The following is a 20,119-nucleotide window of genomic DNA, read 5'->3' on the forward strand; positions in this document are numbered from 1 at the left end:
GTCGCAAGTGTATCGTGATAGACCGACATTTCTAGGGATGCTGAAAGACAACATCCGACACCAATGCCTCACCATAACTCCGGACATACTTTACAGTGCTGTTCACAACATTATTCCTCGACTACAGCTATTGTTGAGGAATGATGGTGGACATATTGAGCATTTCCTGTAAAGAACATCATGTTTGCTTTGTCTTACTTTGTTATTCTAATTACAGCTATTCTGATCAGATTGAAGCGCAATCTGTCGGACATTTTGAACTTTTGTAGTTTTTTTGGTTCTAATAAAACCCCATGTTATTCCAAGCATGTGTGTCAATTTGTACCTATCTCCATTATTCCGTGATTTATTCAGTTTTCAAATTTATATTGACTTTTTGATCACCGTTACATTATTTCTTGGCTTAGAGTTTTATGTAGGAGGGGGGCATACATTCAAGGCATTTTTCTGCAGAAATACCCTCATGTACGCCTATCGTAGCAAAAAGAGGAGTATTTGGCCTGCAACGTGTTCAGGTGATTACTGTATGTGGTTTTACAGCATACTTTCTTCTTTCAGACCCGTCCGGATAGCCGTGCGTGTTAAAGCGACGTGGAGGCACGTCTTCCGCACATCTTTATGTTGTTACTGTTTAGTTTCTTTGTGTTGAAAGTTTTCTAAGAATTCTACGTTACAGAACCGACTGGTTCTTATTTTATTCTTATGCAATGGACATTTTATTTCCGTATACTTGACCCTATTTTACCCCAAAGTTTTGAAACGCTGTCACCAAATTTTGCGTTGTGAGGAATCAGTGGTACAGTGGTCTGATTTCCACTAAAGTACTGTACCGTACAGGATGAAAAACAAAGTTCACATTAAGACCAACTACTGCGTCTGATAATCCCAGTCGTTAGTGCACCGCAGTGGAGATAAGGTCTTAAAATTGTAGCATAAGCGATGGCGCTCAGTAGTCTTTCCAGTAATCTTAGTGCGTTGGCTGCGGCCAGCATTGCTTGATCAGCTGAGCTGCTGCGCTCCGCTGTGGCCGGTGTGCAGCACTGTATTTAATACCGTATACCGTATCCTACCTGAGTTACGAAGAACGGATACAGAAACAACGAACCAGTCAACATCCTCAGTGTGAACCAGAGAGATGCAGAGCTATGGACGCGGAAGATCGTGTGCTGAGCATTCAGACAGAAAGCTGGAAGCAGACAACATATATGGTGTACTTTACCAGCGTTGGAAAGGAGCGAACATGCATACTCCCAAAAGACTATGGAACTTGAAGAGGTACTCTCGCATGTCAAAACAACGCCTTCATCTGGCATCACAACAGTAGCCCATAAACTCGATGTTACTTTTCGACTTAGGTTTTGCATTCCTACCAATGGGCTGTAAGATAGCGCCAGGGTCTCAACAGCTTAGAATTACCCCTCTTTAGTGCTGTTTGATGGAAAGGCTATTTTACGTACGAAGAAGGATTCAAATTTAACAAGTCGTCAGACGGCGTATGAAAATTAAATTCAATATCAATGTCGTTGGCAAAGATTTTCCGGCAGCTCTTGGAGAGAAATAATAGGAGATAATTTGACAATCATATTTTCTGCCTTCACGAAGAAATGGGCATAATCATTTTCAAATTTTGCCTTGTGGCTCGAAGACATTTCCTCTATATACTTGGCGAAGGACCCATCGCCTACAGGAACTGCTATCTGGCAGTCAGAACACATTTGGCTGCTGCTTTTGGGGGAGGTGGGTTTGTCACTGAGATCGATTTACCTTTGATAGAACACAAATATGAAAGACCATACTCGCCAGTTACACGTTAACAACCGTGAAGAGTTGCCTGTTCACGAGAATTGTGAGGCCACTGCATTATTCTAAATTACCGGAAGTTTCGAAAGAGTGGAAAAAAAAGGTTCAAATGGCTCTGAGCACTATGAGACTTAACATCTGAGGTCTTCAGTCCCCTAGAACTTAGAACTACTTAAACCTAGCTAACCTAAGGACATCACACACATCCATGCCCGAGGCAGGATTCGAACCTGCGACCGTAGCGGTCGCGCGGTTCCAGAATCAAGCGCCTACAACAGCACGGCCACACCGGCTGGCTCCAAAGAGTGAACTCATTTTATTCAATGGTATCAACTTAGCGGCGAAGACGGCGGCAAGTGTGTGAAATATTTTCCAGAAAAAATGAATTAAACTAAAAACATAGGTGAGCAAGTAGACCATTAAGCGTACATAACTTCATTTCCTTCCCTTATCGGCCAAACACCAACGACAAACGCTGCATTAGCGGCCCTGACTTCGCGGAAGGATTTATGGCCAGACTATGCTATAAACTAAAATCTTTCCGAATGCTCAGAGGAAAAACTGAAGCTCGCTCGTAACTTAGAAGTATATTACTTTAATCATATCATTCAGACTTGTAAAGTAAATTTTGATGTGACTCCATAATCAGTACAAGTGAACCACATACAGAACAAGTCTCTAACAATTAAAACTAGAAGACAGGTTTCGAGAAATGTCAGTTAAAGCCAGTCTCAGCTAACAGTCCGTACGTTAATAAGAATAACGTAGATGTTATTTGAGTACTATTTAGCCAGTCTTGGTATTGTGTTGCCGAAGAAACTACCTTTGTAAATGAGCTATAACAGTTACAGTCCAGGCCATCGCGTTATTTAGTAGAGAAAAGGAGAAATAACTTATAAGCATGTTCTTTTCTTTTCTCTGAACACTCAGTGGAAATGGACATATGAAAATTGGTTTCTTTTGTAAAATTTCAGTCCTGATTATTTACATTGTAATTTTTGTGTCGTTCGACATTACTGGAGTAATAATTCTTTGTAATCATTTCTTTACAGAACGTTGTATCAAAATTTGTCCGTTATTTTACTAATTAAAGTGATACTACGAGTATTTTTAGTTTATTTACAGCAAAATGCTTTTATTGATTTTATTAGCACCTGCCTATGTCACGGTTGATTTCAGTCAGCCGAAAACAGTATGATAAGGGGAAAGAAAATTGCAGTAGTAGAATTAGTCGTGTTAGTCAACAGTATTGTAGTTTCATGCAAAAAATTACTGTTTTACGTCACGTCATAATTGGTGTATTAGAGATATTTTCCCTTACACTCATCTAATGACGAAAAGTGGTTGCGTCACCTCGTCAAGTGATTGTCCTCTGTTGAAATATGAACCACGTTATGCAATTTCCGAAAGGACCATGATGGTTGGTACATCAATACCGTTGCCCGTAGTTTCTCTACAGCATGTATAGGAAATCACACTCTAGAATGGTAGATACGAAGCGAGGAATTCCATGCCTCCCAGATCTGAGAAGTTGATGCTTGGTCTGCAAGGAAAGGCTTGTGAGTGTTTTTGTTACAATGAAATGTGAACAGAAAATTTGTTCTCTTCCTGTCAACGGGTGTATCTAACTAGTGACTGTAAAACGTTTGAAAATAGTTGCTTGGTTCAGAAAGTTACAAATCGCTAAGTATAAGGCACTTTACTACGTATGTGTTTTAGAAGATTTGGGTCACCGAAATTGTTAGATAGTGATATATTAATTTAATGCTTCTAATTGATTTTATGTTGCAGCGAGGAAATAAAATTGATTCCCCTAAATTAAATATGAGAGTGCATTGGAACTGTAGTCTATGGAGAAGTATCTGGGCCCATAGAAAGATAAAGAAAATATCCTGCGATGAGCACAACTAAATTCACTCCTGCGATTATTTGGGACATTTAGAAATATACTGGCGACTTTGCTGTTTTTCGTACTAAGTAAACTCCATGAGACATATTTTTAAGAGTGAGAGGTTCATTGAATGGGATAACATAGTACTGTTATGAAGATATTTGGCAGAAGAATTACATCCAAGAACGAAATTGAGTACATAGGCAGGAATAACAGTGGTTGTTGGATAGGATAATAGAGAACTACTCAAAATGGTTCAGATGGGTCTGAGCACTATGGGACTTAACATCTATGGTCATCAGTCCCCTAGAACTTAGAACTACTTAAACCTAACTAACCTAAGGACATCACATACATCCATGCTCGAGCCAGGATTCGAACCTGCGACCGTTGCGGTCACGCGGTCCAGACTGAAGCGCCTAGAACCTCACGGCCACACCAGGCGGCAGAGAACTACTCAGCCTGACTGAGGTACTCAGTTTCTCACCTTTTAAAGCTGAATATTTTGGTAAAATCTAGAGATAATCCTCTGAAAGTGTGTCCGCAAACAAATACTGTTTGACGATGGGTTATTTTAATTGTGTCGAAAATGTTATGTACTTGGAGGTGCACGCCGTTTCCCTATGGAAGTTGGTTGCTCGTTCCTTATTAATTGCGTTAATATCTACTATTTCCACTGACTAGTGCTGATGAGAGTCAACTTCTGTAACTGCTTCTTACATGACACATTTTGTACGTACAACACTGAGCGTCTAATGTCTAGAGTGGAGTAAGAAATTTTCAGAGTTTGGTTTGGCTTGGTTGTTTGGAGAAGGAGACCAGACAGCGTGGTCATCGGTCTCATCGGATTAGGGAAGAGGAACCATCCCGGCATTTGCCAGGAGTGATTTAGGGAAATCACTGAAAACCTAAATCAGGATGGCCGGACGCGGGATTGAACCGTCGTCCTCCCGAATGCAAGTCCAGTGTCTAACCACTGCTCCACCTCGCTCGGTAAATTTCCAGAGTAACAGATGTGGTTCAAAATGGTTCAAATGGTTCTGAGCACTATGCGACTTAACTGCTGAGGTCATCAGTCCCCTAGAACTTAGAACTACGTAAACATAACTAACCTAAGGACATCACACACTTCTATGGCCGAGGCAGGATTCGAACCTGCGACCGTAGCGGTCGCGCGGTTCCAGACTGAAGCGCCTAGAACCGCTCGCCACTCCGGCCAGCAACACATGTGGAAAGATTCTCTTTAATACAGTTTAGTAGGCAGAATTTTAAGTGACGGGATACACTGACACATGTTGCTTACGAGCATTTCCTGCGTGTCCGATAACTTGGGCTCTTTAAGAACACTGCTCCTGCAGAAATACGCCACATGAACAAACTTTGTCAAAATGATTCATCCGAATTGACAAGGCTAATCGTCTGCATGTTTGAAGTCAGATGCTTCGGATCCATTTTAACGCTCACATTGGACTACAAAGTTTTTCTGGTTTTTTTTTTAATAAATCTGATTTTAATAGAATAGATTTTAATAGAACCTTGAGGTTCTATTCTAGAGTTGGGTTCAGGATCAGCTTTCATTTACGTTTCACAGTTTGTCCTCCATCTGTCGCACGAAGAAAACATTCAGTCGATAGTGGAACTAGTCCTACACTTCTACGAGTACGCCTGGAGTTACTATATTCACTGCTGACCGGCGTCGACGTTCACCCGTGTCGTTGGCAGGGGAGGCACAGAGTCTTTCACTAACTCCTACCGAAAAGCATAGTGCGACGTGAACAGGCGACCTTAGAAGCCAATGTTAGAATGACAGGTCCGCACTCATATCCTTCGTTGACGCAGTTCATTATTAAGAAATTCTCTTACACGTAGTTGTCAGTGCGGTAGTGTTGCATCCCCTTGAAAAATGAAATTTGACATGTGTTACCACAACTGTTCAAAAGGCCAGGTGCAGGAGCGAGTGAGCTGCACCAGGAAAAGCCCCACCAGCAAATGCAACTTACAAATAGCGCTAAAGTAACCTTTTAATTTCGATATGTAACTTAAAAATCACACAAAGTATCTTTCTCCGTGTGGAAGACAGTGCTATGAAACTGGATACAACCAAATTGTCTACGTTTCAATGACAGTCCAAAGCAAACGTTGAATGAGGAATTAATTAGTATAGAAGATCCACTGGCCTGGCCTAGGTCACTCGACCTCAAACCTTTGATTTTATAAACTTATGTGTATGGTGTGTTCCTTCGGACATGTCCGAAAGGACACCATATCCATATAAGTACTGTATACAGTTCTGGCAATACCGGGCATGACCTGTGCGATTGCTCACACATTCCCCGAACTCTTACGGGACTTCGTAAGAATGTCTTCCACGAGTGTGTTGGGGTGGGACACTACGAATGTAGTGTGCCGGCATGGTAGCTCAGCGTGGTCGGTCGGAGCGTTATCTGCCCTCTGTAATAAAAAACTGAGTTAATCGATCAACAACGAACTTAAGCGGATGTCTTACGGCGTCTATCCCGAGGAGATGCAACGAAAAAAGCGAACAAAAACGAGATAAAAAAGATGGATAGAGCGTCTGCCATGTAAGTAGGAGATCCTGGGTGCGAGTCCCAGTCGGGGCACACATTTGTACCTGTCCCTCGATATATATCAACGCCCGTTAGCAGCTGAAGGTATTAAATTAAGTCTAACTTTGATTTTATGGCGGTCTGGACGTTTTAGGGCACTGGTGAATGTCACACCAATACTAAATGACCCCATGTTTAAAACCTTGTGTCCCGTAAGTGTGACCACAGCCGAGGTCAAGCTGGGTGTATTTTCACTACATCGTGATCCTCCCACAAAGAAGGCAGATGGATATGTGAGAATCGCTCATAGCCATATGTACATCTCAAGTACTGTCAGCAGAAAAATGACTACAATAAGGCGGAAAAGCATGTATGTTAAATAGTTCTGTTTTCCATATACCTGTTAATAGGATTTTTCTCTGTGACCAATACTGCATCCTATAAATATGTGTGACATTTTTCTAAAACTTCTTGCAGAATGGAAAACTTTAAAAAAGAGAATTTTGGCGACAAAAAAATATTTTACTTATCTGTGATTTTCCAGATGTAATAGACTGCGTGACATGTCACGGACCATATTCCACGTGTTCATTAAGAATGTTTTAACGCACCACATATACATGTGAATACACAGAAATCGGCACCTAATAATGCCAAAGTGTTCCAGTAGGTAAGATTTTACAGACTACGACAAGGGCATCTTTGATGTAATGCAATAAAACGGTTTCTAACTGGTTATGGGATAGGAATCTGTGCCAGAAGAACACTATGTTGACCAATAGGATATCAAGTTATGAACTGCAGGCTCAAGTATCTGTAAGAGACATGCTGGATGAGAGGCCACACTACAACAAGAGTAACAAAGGCAAGACACACAACGACGTGACGTTATTCCGGAAGTAGCAGGGGGATGAGGCGCAGGAAGAAACAGGGAGGACTTGCTGATACCGTGACAGATATCAGATATACTTTTCCAGTGAATACGGCCACGTAAGGGGAAAGATGAACAGAGGTGTAGGGCTGAAGAAAGAACTGAGTTACGCACTAGGAAAGACGTAGGAATGAAGAAAGAACTGACCTACTCACTAATATCTAATAGACTAATAATCTGGCAAACAACGAAGAAATGATAAATGAGGCTACACACCAACAATGCACTTGGAAGGCCATAACTTAATTTATGGTGTACTGGAGAGTAAATTATAAAATAAGTGGTGCAGCAATGAGGGATAATGCAGCAACACGTAGAGTCTTCTGATTAGTGTGTGCGTCAGACGGCTTTAAGTTCAGTAAGTAGACATACCTCTACCTGTTTTCTTGACAGTAACTAATCGTTTTCCTCCTCCACCTTCAGTTCTGTCCAATTTAATCTTCTTACTGCCATTATTCCAAAGGCATGGCTATAATGAAATGTACAACTACATTTTAGTAATAGGTTGTGTTTGGTACTACTTCTATCCCAATATAAGTGCAATGTAAGCCTGGCTTAATAACTGGACAAGATTGAATCTGAAACAATAGATCCAAAATAAAAAAAACGTTGTGCTCTTCCTAAGTCACAACTACCATTGTATCATAAATGCAAAATCGTGATTAAGTTTTAATATGCTCCATTTGTAATTAATCTCTCGTAGTTGCTCGCTATTACTGCTACTGCGTATGCTTTACTTAAGCCTCACACCACTATAAATTTGCCATTGCTTTCGGAAATGTGTGTGATAGAATTTGCATCTCATACCATAAAACGATCATAAAAATGTAATGTACCGATTTCCGTTACGCATCTACGAAAACATCTATAATTGCAGGTTGCTTGCAACGGACCTCTTTCAACGTGTTTAATTATTTAATTTCTTCACTTGTTCCTTGTACTTAGGACATTTCCCTCGGACGAACTTTAACGTGTGAAGTCTAAAAAGAGTGAGGAGGTATAGACGTATTAATTCAGATGTACCATGTAAATCACTTAATTTCTGCAGCTCGTATGATTTGTTCTGATAATTTTCCAGAGAATCACTGCTAGATCAATAAAGTAGTTCTACAAATGGAAATAAAAATATTTTACTTATCTGTGATTTTCCAGCTGTATTAGCACAATAGATAATTCTTTGTGAGAAGGCGATTCCTACTTGCCTCTTTAATATACTGCACCTTTCTAAATTAGCATAACAGCTGTTACACTAAAATAGAAATTGTGTGTCGATGCCTCTAACGTACGCTGTGCGATAGTTTTGATACAAGTATGTCTTGAAACCGACGGTATTCTGTGATCATCAACAGACTTTCTCAGCGAGATGACAAATTATATCTAAGTAACAAGAAAAGGCATCTTAGCTGCAGAACTACAGTTTCAGGTACGCTGATAACTTTCACTACGTGATCTAAAGGCAATCGTTCATTATCATCGGTAAAATAAATCGCGTTGTCTGGGTTAGAGCAACCAGTCGTAAGATTAGCTCGACAGCATTGGTCCCCGTGTCCGCAAGGAGTCGGTGTAGCCGAGTGTGGGGAATGGTCAACTTTAAGCCTAAATCCTTATTAGCAGTCACCGACAGGGAGCCCGGCTGTTTCCCGACCAATTACGCCGCTAACTCAGTAGCTGTCCGAATTAGAAGCACTTTGCATGTTGAGGGCTTGCAGCACGACGCGGCACAGAGTTCTAGTACAGTTACCCAGGTCACACAGTTTTTCAGCTGCAGGTCCAATGAAAAAGGTCTTTAGTTTCATCGGATCCGCTGTCTGAAACGACTAAAGCTGAAATACGAAGCCTCATTTGAGACAATTCCATTGGCAGACGTGAGGATACTTCCAGTTTGCCGTGTAGCGAATAATCGTTGTGCGAGAGTAATTCTGAAACCGTAGACGCAGATTTTTTTCTTGTTGCTGTACCGCTTTTCACATTAGCGGCATCTTTCGTCTGTAAGACACGGAGCGAAGTTCCACATTCGTATAGGAGACATAGCTGTCATTCGGGAGGTACGTCCAGTAGTCCAGATTAAAGTTTGTTGTGATTCAATGCCAGGGTAGCTGATTTGAAAAATTGCACTGTCAATGTTCTACACTGAAATCCAATAGACGGAGCTTGTGTTTCCTTTCTAGCGAACTTGACTTCAAGTGAATTTCAAGCCTCAATATTCCTTTGTTTTATTTTTCGATTTTGAAAGGTTCAATGGTTCAATGGCTCTGAGCACTATGGGACTTGACCATAGATGTTATCAATCCCCTAGAACTTAGAACTACTTAAACCTAACTAACCTAAGGACAGCACACCACACCCAGTCATCACGAGGCAGAGAAAATCCTGACCCCGCCGGAAATCGAACCCGGTAACCCGGGCGTGGGAGATTTTGGAAGGATTGGTGTCATTGTCACTGTTCGGTTAGTTAGATTTACGTTTTCTGTGGTATTTCCTAAATCTGTAGAAATAAATGCTAAGACGGATTTTCGGGACTATTTGAAACTGTCCGTTGGCGGTTATAATGATACAAATCCTTTATACGTACTACGTATGAATTATTTATGCATTGGTGTGCTTTCTTTTCGACAGTATATACTCTCATATCTTCTAAACTACTCAATGACATGCGCTTGGAGGTCGTGTGCTAACCATGGGCAGTAAGGACAGTGTGGGCCATTTATTGTAAAGAAATGTGAGGCTTATATGTCACTTGAAAAGATTCAGTTTCAGAGGAATTCTTACATCGAGGTGTTCATATGTCCTGCACCCAGCATAAAAAAATATTTAAATGTGTGCTGTTCTGATTTTGTTGTTGCAGAATATCCCTGGTAAACACATAACACAGATCTCTGCTTAAACTGAACAGAAAGGCCTTATGCTTCTACTCTGGTCCGATAGCACCTATTCTAGCGGAATATGACACTGTTTCTTGAACGTGGAAAGCAAACAGATATTTTTCTCCTCTACGTTTACCAAGTTGCTTACGTTATTACTCATTTTGTGCCCACCTCTCAAGTATGCCAAGAAATGCTCGTAAGAAATAGGTACACCAAGGTATTAGACTGGAATGTTTCCTTTTCTTACTGCCCCTTTTCAGTGATTTAAGTAGCCTTACTGTCCCCTGAATTATCCAGTCATAATTTAAGGAAAAATAAAAATGAAAAACGAAAGCTGAAATTGGTTCAAAAATGGCTCAAATGGCTCTACATCTACATCCATACTCCGCAAGCCACCTAACTGTGTGTGGCGGAGGGTACCCTGAGTACCTCTATCGGTTCTCCCTTCTATTCCAGTCTCGTATTGTACGTGGAAAGAAGGATTGTCGGTATAATTCTGTGTGGGCTCTAATCTCTGATTTTATCCTCATGGTCTCTTCGCGAGATATACGTAGGAGGGAGCAATATACTGCTCGACTCTTCGGTGAAGGTATGTTCTCGAAACTTTAACAAAAGAACGTACCGAGCTACAGAGCGTCTCTCCTGCAGAGTCTTCCACTGGAGTTTATCATCTCCGTAACGCTATCGCGATTACTAAATGATCCTGTAACGAAGCGCGCTGCTCTCCGTTGGATCTTCTCTAGCTTTTCTATCAACCCTATCTGGTGCGAATCCCACACTGCTGAGCAGTATTCAAGCAGTGGGCGAACAAGCGTACTGTAACCTACTTCCTTTGTTGTCGGATTGCATTTCCTTAGGATCCTTCCAATGAATCTCAGTCTGGCATCTGCTTTACCGACGATCAACTTTATATGATCATTCCATTTCAAATCCCTCCTAATGCGTACTCCCTGATAATTTATGGAATTAACTGCTTCCAGTTGCTGACCTGCTATTTCGTAGATAAATAATAAGGGATCTATCATTCTATGTATTCGCAGCACATTACACTTGTCTACATTGGGATTCAATTGCCATTCCCTGCACCATGCGCCAATTCGCTGCAGATCCTCCTACATTTCAGTACAATTTTCCATTGTTACAACCTCTCGATACACCACAGCATCATCTGCAAAAAGCCTCAGTGAACTACCGATGTCATCCACCAGGTCATTTATGTATATTGTGAATAGCAACGGTCCTATAACACTCCCCTGCGGCACACCTGAAATCACTTCGGAAGACTTCTCCATTGAGAATAACATGCTGCGTTCTGTTATCTAGGAACTCCTCAATCCCTCTGAGTCGTGGACGAATAGCGCGAGCTGGGTTTCACAAGATCGTCTTTTTCGAAACCCGTGCTGATTCCTACAGAGCAGATTTCTAGTTTCCAGAAAAGTTATTATACTCGAACATAATACGTGTTCCAAAATTCTACAACTGATCGACGTTAGGGATATAGGTCTATAGTTCTGCACATCTGTTCGACGTCCCTTCTTGAAAACGGGGATGACCTGTCCCCTTTTCCAATCCTTTGGAACGCTACGCTCTTCTAGAGACCGACGGTACACCGCTGCAAGAAGGGGGGCAAGTTCCTTCGAGTACTCTGTGTAAAATCGAACTAGGTATCCCATCAGGTCCAGCGGCCTTTCATCTTTTGAGCGATTTTAATTGTTTCTCTATCCCTCTGTCATCTATTTCGATATCTACCATTTTGTCATCTGTGCGACAATCTAGAGAAGGAACTACAGTGCAGTCTTCCTCTGTGAAGCAGCTTTAGAAAAACACATTTAATATATAGGCCTTTAGTCTGTTATCCTCTGTTTCTGTACGATTTTGGTCACAGAGTGTCTGGACATTTTGGTTTGATCTACCTACCGCTTTGACATAGGACCAAAATTTCTTAGGATTTTCTGCCAAGTCAGTACATAGAACTTTACTTTCGAATTTATTGAAAGCTTCTCGCAAAGCCCTCCACACACTACATTTCGCTTCGCGTAATTTTTGTTTGTCTGCAAGGCTTTGGCTATGTTTATGTTTGCTGTGAAGTTCCCTTTGCTTCCGCAGCAGTTTTCTAACTCCGTTGTTGTACCACGGTGGCTCTTTTCCATCTCTTACGATCTTGCTTGGCACATACTCATCTAACGCATATTGAACGATGGGTTTGAACTTTGTCCACTGATCCTCAACACTATCTGTACTTGAGACAAAACTTTTGTATTGAGCCGTCAGGTACTCTGTAATCTGCTTTTTGTCACTTTTGCTAAACAGAAAAATCTTCCTACCTTTTTTAATATTTCTATTTACGGCTGAAATCATCGATGCAGTAACCGCTTTATGATCGCTGCTTCCCTGTTCTGCATTAACTGTTTCAAATAGTTCGGGTCTGTTTGTCACCAGAAGGTCTAATATGTTATCGCCACGAGTCGGTTCTCTGTTTAACTGCTCAATGTAGTTTTCAGATAAAGCACTTTAAAAAATTTCACTGGATTCTTTGTCCCTGCCAACCGTTATGGACGTTTGAGTCTCCCAGTCTATATCCGGCAAATTAAAATCTCCACCCAGAACTATAACATGGTGGGGAAATCTACTCTAAATACTTTCCAAATTGTTCTTCAGGTTCTGAGCCACAACAGCTGCTGAGCCCGGGGGCCTATAGAGACACCCAATTACCATGTCTGAGCCTGCTTTAACCGTGACCTTCACCCAAATAATTTCACAATTCGAATCTCCGTCAATTTCCTTCTATACTATTGCACTTATCGCTATAAACACGCCTCCCCCTTCACTGTCCAGCCTGTCTGAGGTATACATTCCAATCTGAGTTTAGGATTTCATTAGGATTCATTTACATGTGGTTTCAGCCAACTTTCTGTCCCTAGTATTATATGGGCGTTGTGACCGTTTATTAATGAGAGCAGTTCTGGGACCTTTCTATAGACGCTCCTGCAGTTTACTATTAGCACATTAATATTGTTTTTCCTTGTTGCATTTTGCCTACTCCTACCTTGCCGCGTCTCAGGAGGCGTCTTGTCGGTCCTAGGGAGGGAATCCTCTAACCTAAAAAAACCCCATGTGCATTCCACACGTACTCCGCTACCCTCGTAGCCGCTTCCGGCGTGTAGTGCACGCCTGACCTATTCAGGGGGACCCTACATTTCTCCACCCGATAGCGGAGGTCGAGAAATTTGCACCCTAGCTCTCCGCAGAATCGTCTGAGCATCTGGTTTAAGCCTTCCACTCAGCTCCAAACCAAAGGACCGCGATCGCTTCTGGGAAAGATACTACAAATAGTTAGGTCTGATTCCACCCCGAGAGCCAGGCTTTCCGCCTTCACCAACTCCGCAAACCGCCTGTACGAACTGAGGATGACCTCTGAACCCAGACGGCAGGAGTCATGGTGCCGACATGAGCAACAATTTGCAGTCGGGTGCACCCAGTGCTCTCTATCGCCTCCGGTAGGGTCTCCTCCACATCTCGGATGAGACCCCCCGGCAAACAGAGTGAACACTGGCCTCCTTCCCCGACCTTTCCGCTATTTCCCTAAGGGGCTCAATCACCCGCCTAACGTTGGAGCTCCCAATAACTAATAAACCCCTCCCCCCATGTGCCTGCTCGGACCTTGCTGAATGAGCAGCCACATGTCCACTCACAGGCAGAGCGGGCGACACCACACGGCCAGCCTCAACGTTGACCCTCCGCCTCGTGCGCCGTGAACCCGCCACTCCCCTTGGGGAGAGGGTGGCCCAACCGCGCCCGGTACCCGCGAAGATCTCTCGACAGCAGGGACAGTGGAAGAAGCATGTAACACCTGGGGTGTACCTTGCGACGCACCAGACTCCCCACTGCCGCTACACTCGGAGGCAGCAGCCTGAAGACGGCTGACCGAGGCCATGAACACGCTCAGCTGTTCGCGAAGAGTGGCCAGCTCCTGCGTCCGTTCACAGCAGTCACACATCCTATCCATTCTAAGGAGTCAATTTACTGAAGGGACTTAATTAACTTTTAACTAGACTGCTAATTCACTAAAGGCGGCTGATTATTAACTAAACTGTGATTGCTAACCACTTCTTGTAGAAAACAATGAAAATAGCCCTACCTTTCTCTGGACTGTATTCAAAACAAACACTAGCACTACTGGCACTAGGGTTGATTCAAGGGACTATGACTGTATTCAAAACAAACACGAAATCTATGGAACACTATTAATAGCACTCGACAATTAAAGCTTCCAAAAAGCAAAAACACACGGAAGAAGTGACAAGTAAGAAAAATACAGTTAATACTTAAAGTAGCTCGCTGCACAGCAGACGTGAAGCAGACGGCGCTTAGTGCGACACTGACACTACTGGCACTATGGCTGACTCAAGGGACTCTCCCTGACTGTATTCAAAAGAAACACGAAATCTATGGAACACTATTAATAGCACTCGACAATTAAAGCTTCCAAAAAGCAAAAACACACAGAAGAAGTGACAAGTAAGAAAAATACAGTTAATACTTAAAGTAGCTCGCTGCACAGCAGACGTGAAGCAGACGGCGCTTAGGGCGACACTGACACTACTGGCACTATGGCTGACTCAAGGGACTCTCCCTGACTGTATTCAAAACAAACACGAAATCTATGGAACACTTAATAGCAGTCGACAATTAAAGCTCAAGAGACTCTCCCTGACTGTATTCAAAACAAACACGAAATCTATGGAACACTATTAATAGCACTCGACAATTAAAGCTTCCAAAAAGCAAAAACACACGGAAGAAGTGACAAGTAAGAAAAATACAGTTAATACTTAAAGTAGCTCGCTGCACAGCAGACGTGAAGCAGACGGCGCTTAGTGCGACACTGACACTACTGGCACTATGGCTGACTCAAGGGACTCTCCCTGACTGTATTCAAAAGAAACACGAAATCTATGGAACACTATTAATAGCACTCGACAATTAAAGCTTCCAAAAAGCAAAAACACACGGAAGAAGTGACAAGTAAGAAAAATACAGTTCATACTTAAAGTAGCTCGCTGCACAGCAGACGTGAAGCAGACGGCGCTTAGGGCGACACTGACACTACTGGCACTATGGCTGACTCAAGGGACTCTCCCTGACTGTATTCAAAACAAACACGGAATCTATGGAGCACTATTAATAGCACTCGACAATTAAAGCTTCCAAAAAGCAAAAACACACGGAAGAATAAGTGACAAGTAAGAAAAATACAGTTAATACTTAAAGTAGCTCGCTGCACAGCAGACGTGAAGCAGATGGCGGTTAGGGCGACTCTGACACTACTGGCACTATGGCTGACTCAAGGGACTCTCCCTGACTGTATTCAAAACAAACACGAAATCTATGGAACACTATTAATAGCACTCGACAATTAAAGCTTCCAAAAAGCAAAAACACGAGGAAGAAGGTGTGACAAGTAAGAAAAATACAGTTAATACTTAAATTAAAGTAGCTCGCTGCACAGCAGATGTGAAGCAGACGGCGGTTAGGGCTCTGACCACTATAGGACTCTACTGCTGAGGTCGTAAGTCCCCTAGAATTTTGAATACTTAAACCTAACTAACCTAAGGAGCACACACACACCCATGCTCGAGGCAGGATTCGAACCTGCGACCGTAGCGGTCGCGCGCTTCCAGACGTAACGCCAGAACCGCTCGGCTCCCAGCGGCCGGCCTGAAATTGGTCGCAAATGAAATAAAATGCAATGCTTGAATCACAAAGCCATGTCGTTCAGCGATGCTGTGTACTTGCTCTGCATCCCATAGCTGCGAAGGGCTGCGTGGTGGAGAAACGAAAGAGTATCAGCACCACCAGCAAGAACTGAACCAAACGTAAAACTTTAAAAATAACAAATTACTCAGAGAAAGCAAATTCAATAGCGGAAATGTGAAACGCTCTAAGTTCCATTTTTTTCAGAAAAGGCCTTTCAATTGCTTTTGAATTCCCTGTATTCTGTTTTTTATGTCGTAAGACCTGCTGCAGTTGCCAAGTCATGGGGAAAACGCTTCAAACATACATCACTAGATGCCCTATGGCGTTGTGCCAGGTTGGTTGGTTCAAATGGCTCTGAGCACTATGGGACTTAACATCTGAGGTCATCAGTCCCCTAGACTTAGAACTAATTAAACCTAACTAACCCAAGGACATCACACACATCCATGCCCGAGGCAGGATTCGAACCTGCGACCGTAGCGGTCTCGCGGCTCCAGACTGGAGCGCCTACAACCGCTCGGCCACAAAAGGCGTTGTGCCAAGCAATGCTTCTCTGTGGATCGCCAAGAGTGTGTGTGTGTGTGTGTGTGTGTGTGTGTGTGTGTGTGTGTGTGTGTGTGTGTGTGTGTGTGTATTTGGGGTGCTCATCGAGCAGGGTGGCGCAGTGGTTAGCACACTGGACTCGCATTCGCGAGGACGACGGTTCAAACCCGTCTCTGGCCATCCTGATTTAGATTTTCCGTGATTTCCCTAAATCGTTTCAGGCAAATGGCGGGATGGTTCCTTTGAAAGGGCACGGCCGATTTCCTTCCCCGTCCTTCCCTCACCCGAGCTTCTGCTCCGTCTCTAATGACCTCGTTGTCGATGCGACATTAGACACTAATCTCCTCCTCCTCCTCCTCCTCCTTTGGGGTGCTCAATGACGAGGATATCAGCTCCCATACGAATGCGTCAAGGTCTCTTCCATTTAGTTGATGCGCAATTAGTGTGACAAGGAGAGTGGATGAAAGCTATTGTTTGTATCAATAAAACATCTTTGTAATGGAAGGAAGATTTTGTAGTTACAGACAAACGAAGAAAGGTAAGTAAGGCTTTTGCTCCGCAAGACTTATACTAGGTTGCTGAGTCGGCTAAAGTTGTGGCCCCATTCCATGAAAGACCAATGCATATAAATGAGTTTTTTTTTTAAATTTGCAGCTGAAACATAATCAGTGGGGACGTGAAAGACCTCAAAATGATGTTTTATTAAAGTTCCTCATCCTCATCCATCTCAAATAGCTATTAAAATTTCTTTCAATGAAATATAAGAATGGAAATATATGCCTGTATTCAAGAGGCACGACCACTGCTGATTTCTTGTAAGAAAACGAAATGTCTACAACCGTCCTTGTGATCCTATTTACTGAGTAGCAACCAGTATTCTCTCTTCAGTGCGCCATCTTCAGGCCTTCGTGGACGCTGAAGTGGTTATCATGATCCATATATACGCTGCATCAGTGGCCAACATAACTGGTTTACAGGGACTGTCTGTAACTGTGATGTCAGCAATCCAACCATCCATGCGTCGCCAATATGCTGGCGATATGGTTGCACTATCAGTCGGAGGATGGCATTCACTTATTGTACAGTCGTTACGGCGCCTTCCATGACTACCAGGGACAATATCTGAAAAAAAAGTCATATAACACATCTGAGTATTTTAATGCATGGCGTGCTGTTTGGGGTCAGCAAGGCATCATTCATTGTGTGTATCACAAGTTTACAGGAACTGGGAAAATAATCTGTGCAAGGCTGCTGATCTTGCAGTCAAGAGTGCTATGATGTGGTACGTTGACACCACACGTATCTTTGAGCCAGACAAAGCTGCTTTCACTGGATTGTGATAGGTAGCCATTGAACTGTTCCTTCTGTATGAGGAAATTGCGAACTGGCATACATTAGAAAAAAGCATATTGATCCCCCTGAGGGGTGGCCATCTTGTTACAAGTAAAAGGCTAGTATTAAACAGACATGCACTGGGATAACATTTATAGAGCTCTGAAACACTTCGTTGGTTCCCTTTTAAAGCAGGTCGAGAACAACACTTTTGAGAGACTTGTAAAGTTCACTCAGGGATCCCTATGTGGATATAAAAGCTAGAAATTTTTCCCACGGAGGAGCATAGTATATATAAAAGGGGGGTATTGTGTGTGTGGAACATTAGTCGGAAATCGGGACTTGCAGATGTGGAAAAATATGGGAAACACCCGGCGAAGTAAGGTGACATTCTGCATGTTTTCCAAATACTGCAGAACTGCACTCCTGACACATGCCGTACGATGTGTAAAATATGTACGATTTGTAATAACGATTATTGGTGCACTTGCTTGAATTTCGTTGCCCAGTACAAGTAGTGTAATATATACATGCTGTGGCCAGGCTCCGTTTTCATATGAGTAGACCATTTATACCGGAGCCATGGACTGTTACATGTGGCCACAAAGAAACATAAAATAAATCAGTTGTGCTGTGAAAACTGAAGGCACAGTAAACGAGCAGTCTTCTGTTGAGTACACATCCTTAGTAACGTAAGAGATGCAGAAAGCACTTGAGTGTTTCCGTGGTTCTTGTCTACCGTATCCTCTGTGGAAAGAGATACTACAAGGTACCAAACTTTTGGTTGAGAAGGTCTTAAAGAAGACACAAATTACTCGCTTCAGTTATCAGCCCAGTGAGCGTCACAATGAAAAGAAATTGAGAAGCAGAAATAGTATTTTTTCTGTGAAACAGAAGCAACCAAGAGAAATCACATTTGAGATGAGCTTAACTGCAGACTTACTGAAAGGAGCTGGAAAGTATTAGTAAATATTATCACCTATAATACTGACGCTGCAGATGGTATAGTAAAATGTTGTGTACTAATAACTAAAGTCACATTTTATTTTTTCTTGTTGTTAAACCAACAATTTGGTTGCTTTTTAAGTGATGTTTGCTGCGGCAGGTTTCATTCAGTGTTAGTTATATGCTCTGAAAGAATAGAAATACGTGATTTGTGTTGCAATGAAACCTTCGCAGTACTCAGTAGAGAGGGAGATAGGTCGTTGTCATCAGAGGACCGCCGGCCGCGGTGGTTTCGCGGTTCTAGGCGCGCAGTCCGGAACCGTGCGACTGCTACGGTCGCAGGTTCGAATCCTGCCTCGGGCATGGATGTGTGTGATGTCCTTAGGTTAGTTAGGTTTAAGTAGTTCTAAGTTATAGGGGACTAATGACCACAGCAGTTGAGTCCCATAGTGCTCAGAGCCATTTGAACCATCAGAGGACCCAATGTAGTAACTGTTTATCCAATTGGTTGTGAACTATGCAGCACCTACAAAAAATGGTTTACGTGAATCACGTCTTGCATTTCAGTAAAGAAATGCGGTTGTAACCTTTTACATACAATGAGATGAAAAGGCATGGGGTAGAGATATACACGTACAGCCGCGCGGGGTTAGCCGAGCGGTCTTGGCGCTACAGTCATTGACTGTGCGACTGGTCCCGGGGGAGGTTCGAGTCCTCCCTCGGGCATGGGTGTGTCCTTAGGATAATTTAGGTTAAGTAGTGTGTAAGCTTAGGGACTGATGACCTTAGCAGTTAAGTCCCATAAGATTTCACACACATTTGAACATTTTTATACACGTAACAGCCGGCGGTTGTATCACAATCACAAGGTACAGAACGGCAGTGCATCGCCGCAGTTGTCATTTGTACTCAGGTGATTCACGTGAAAAGGTTTCCGATGTGGTTATGGCCGCACGACGGGAATTAACGGTTTCTGAACTGGTAGTGAAAAGTAGACGTATAGGACATTCTATTACATAAGTCGTTAGGGGACTCATTATTCTGCGATTGACAGTCCCGAGTGTGCCGTCTGTGCCGAGAGTGCCGAGACCACCACATTCCAGGCATCTCCTCTCACCACGGACAACGCAGCCTTCACTTAACGAACGAGATCTCCGGCGTTTGCGTAGAGTTGTCAGTGCTAACAGACAAGTAACACTACGTGAAATCGATGTGGGAAGTACGACCAACATATCCGCTAGGACGATGCGACAAAATTTAGCGTTGATGTTGTGGTATCAACGTTCGTTACCACACTTGTTATCGGTTGTAGATATCGACTGCGGTCCGTAATAGGTATCGCTGGACCCGCGAGTCGCGACTGGCGCCGTTAGCGCCGCTCCGCGGCTTGTGACAAGTATCTAGGGAGCTCTCTTCCACTGTTGCTCGGGACGTCAACTAGGAATGTAACATAGCCTTCAGCTGACAGGAAGCCCTCTCTAACAAGGCG

Source organism: Schistocerca gregaria, chromosome X, assembly GCF_023897955.1.
Source record: "Schistocerca gregaria isolate iqSchGreg1 chromosome X, iqSchGreg1.2, whole genome shotgun sequence".
In the NCBI taxonomy this organism is placed as follows: domain Eukaryota; kingdom Metazoa; phylum Arthropoda; class Insecta; order Orthoptera; family Acrididae; genus Schistocerca; species Schistocerca gregaria.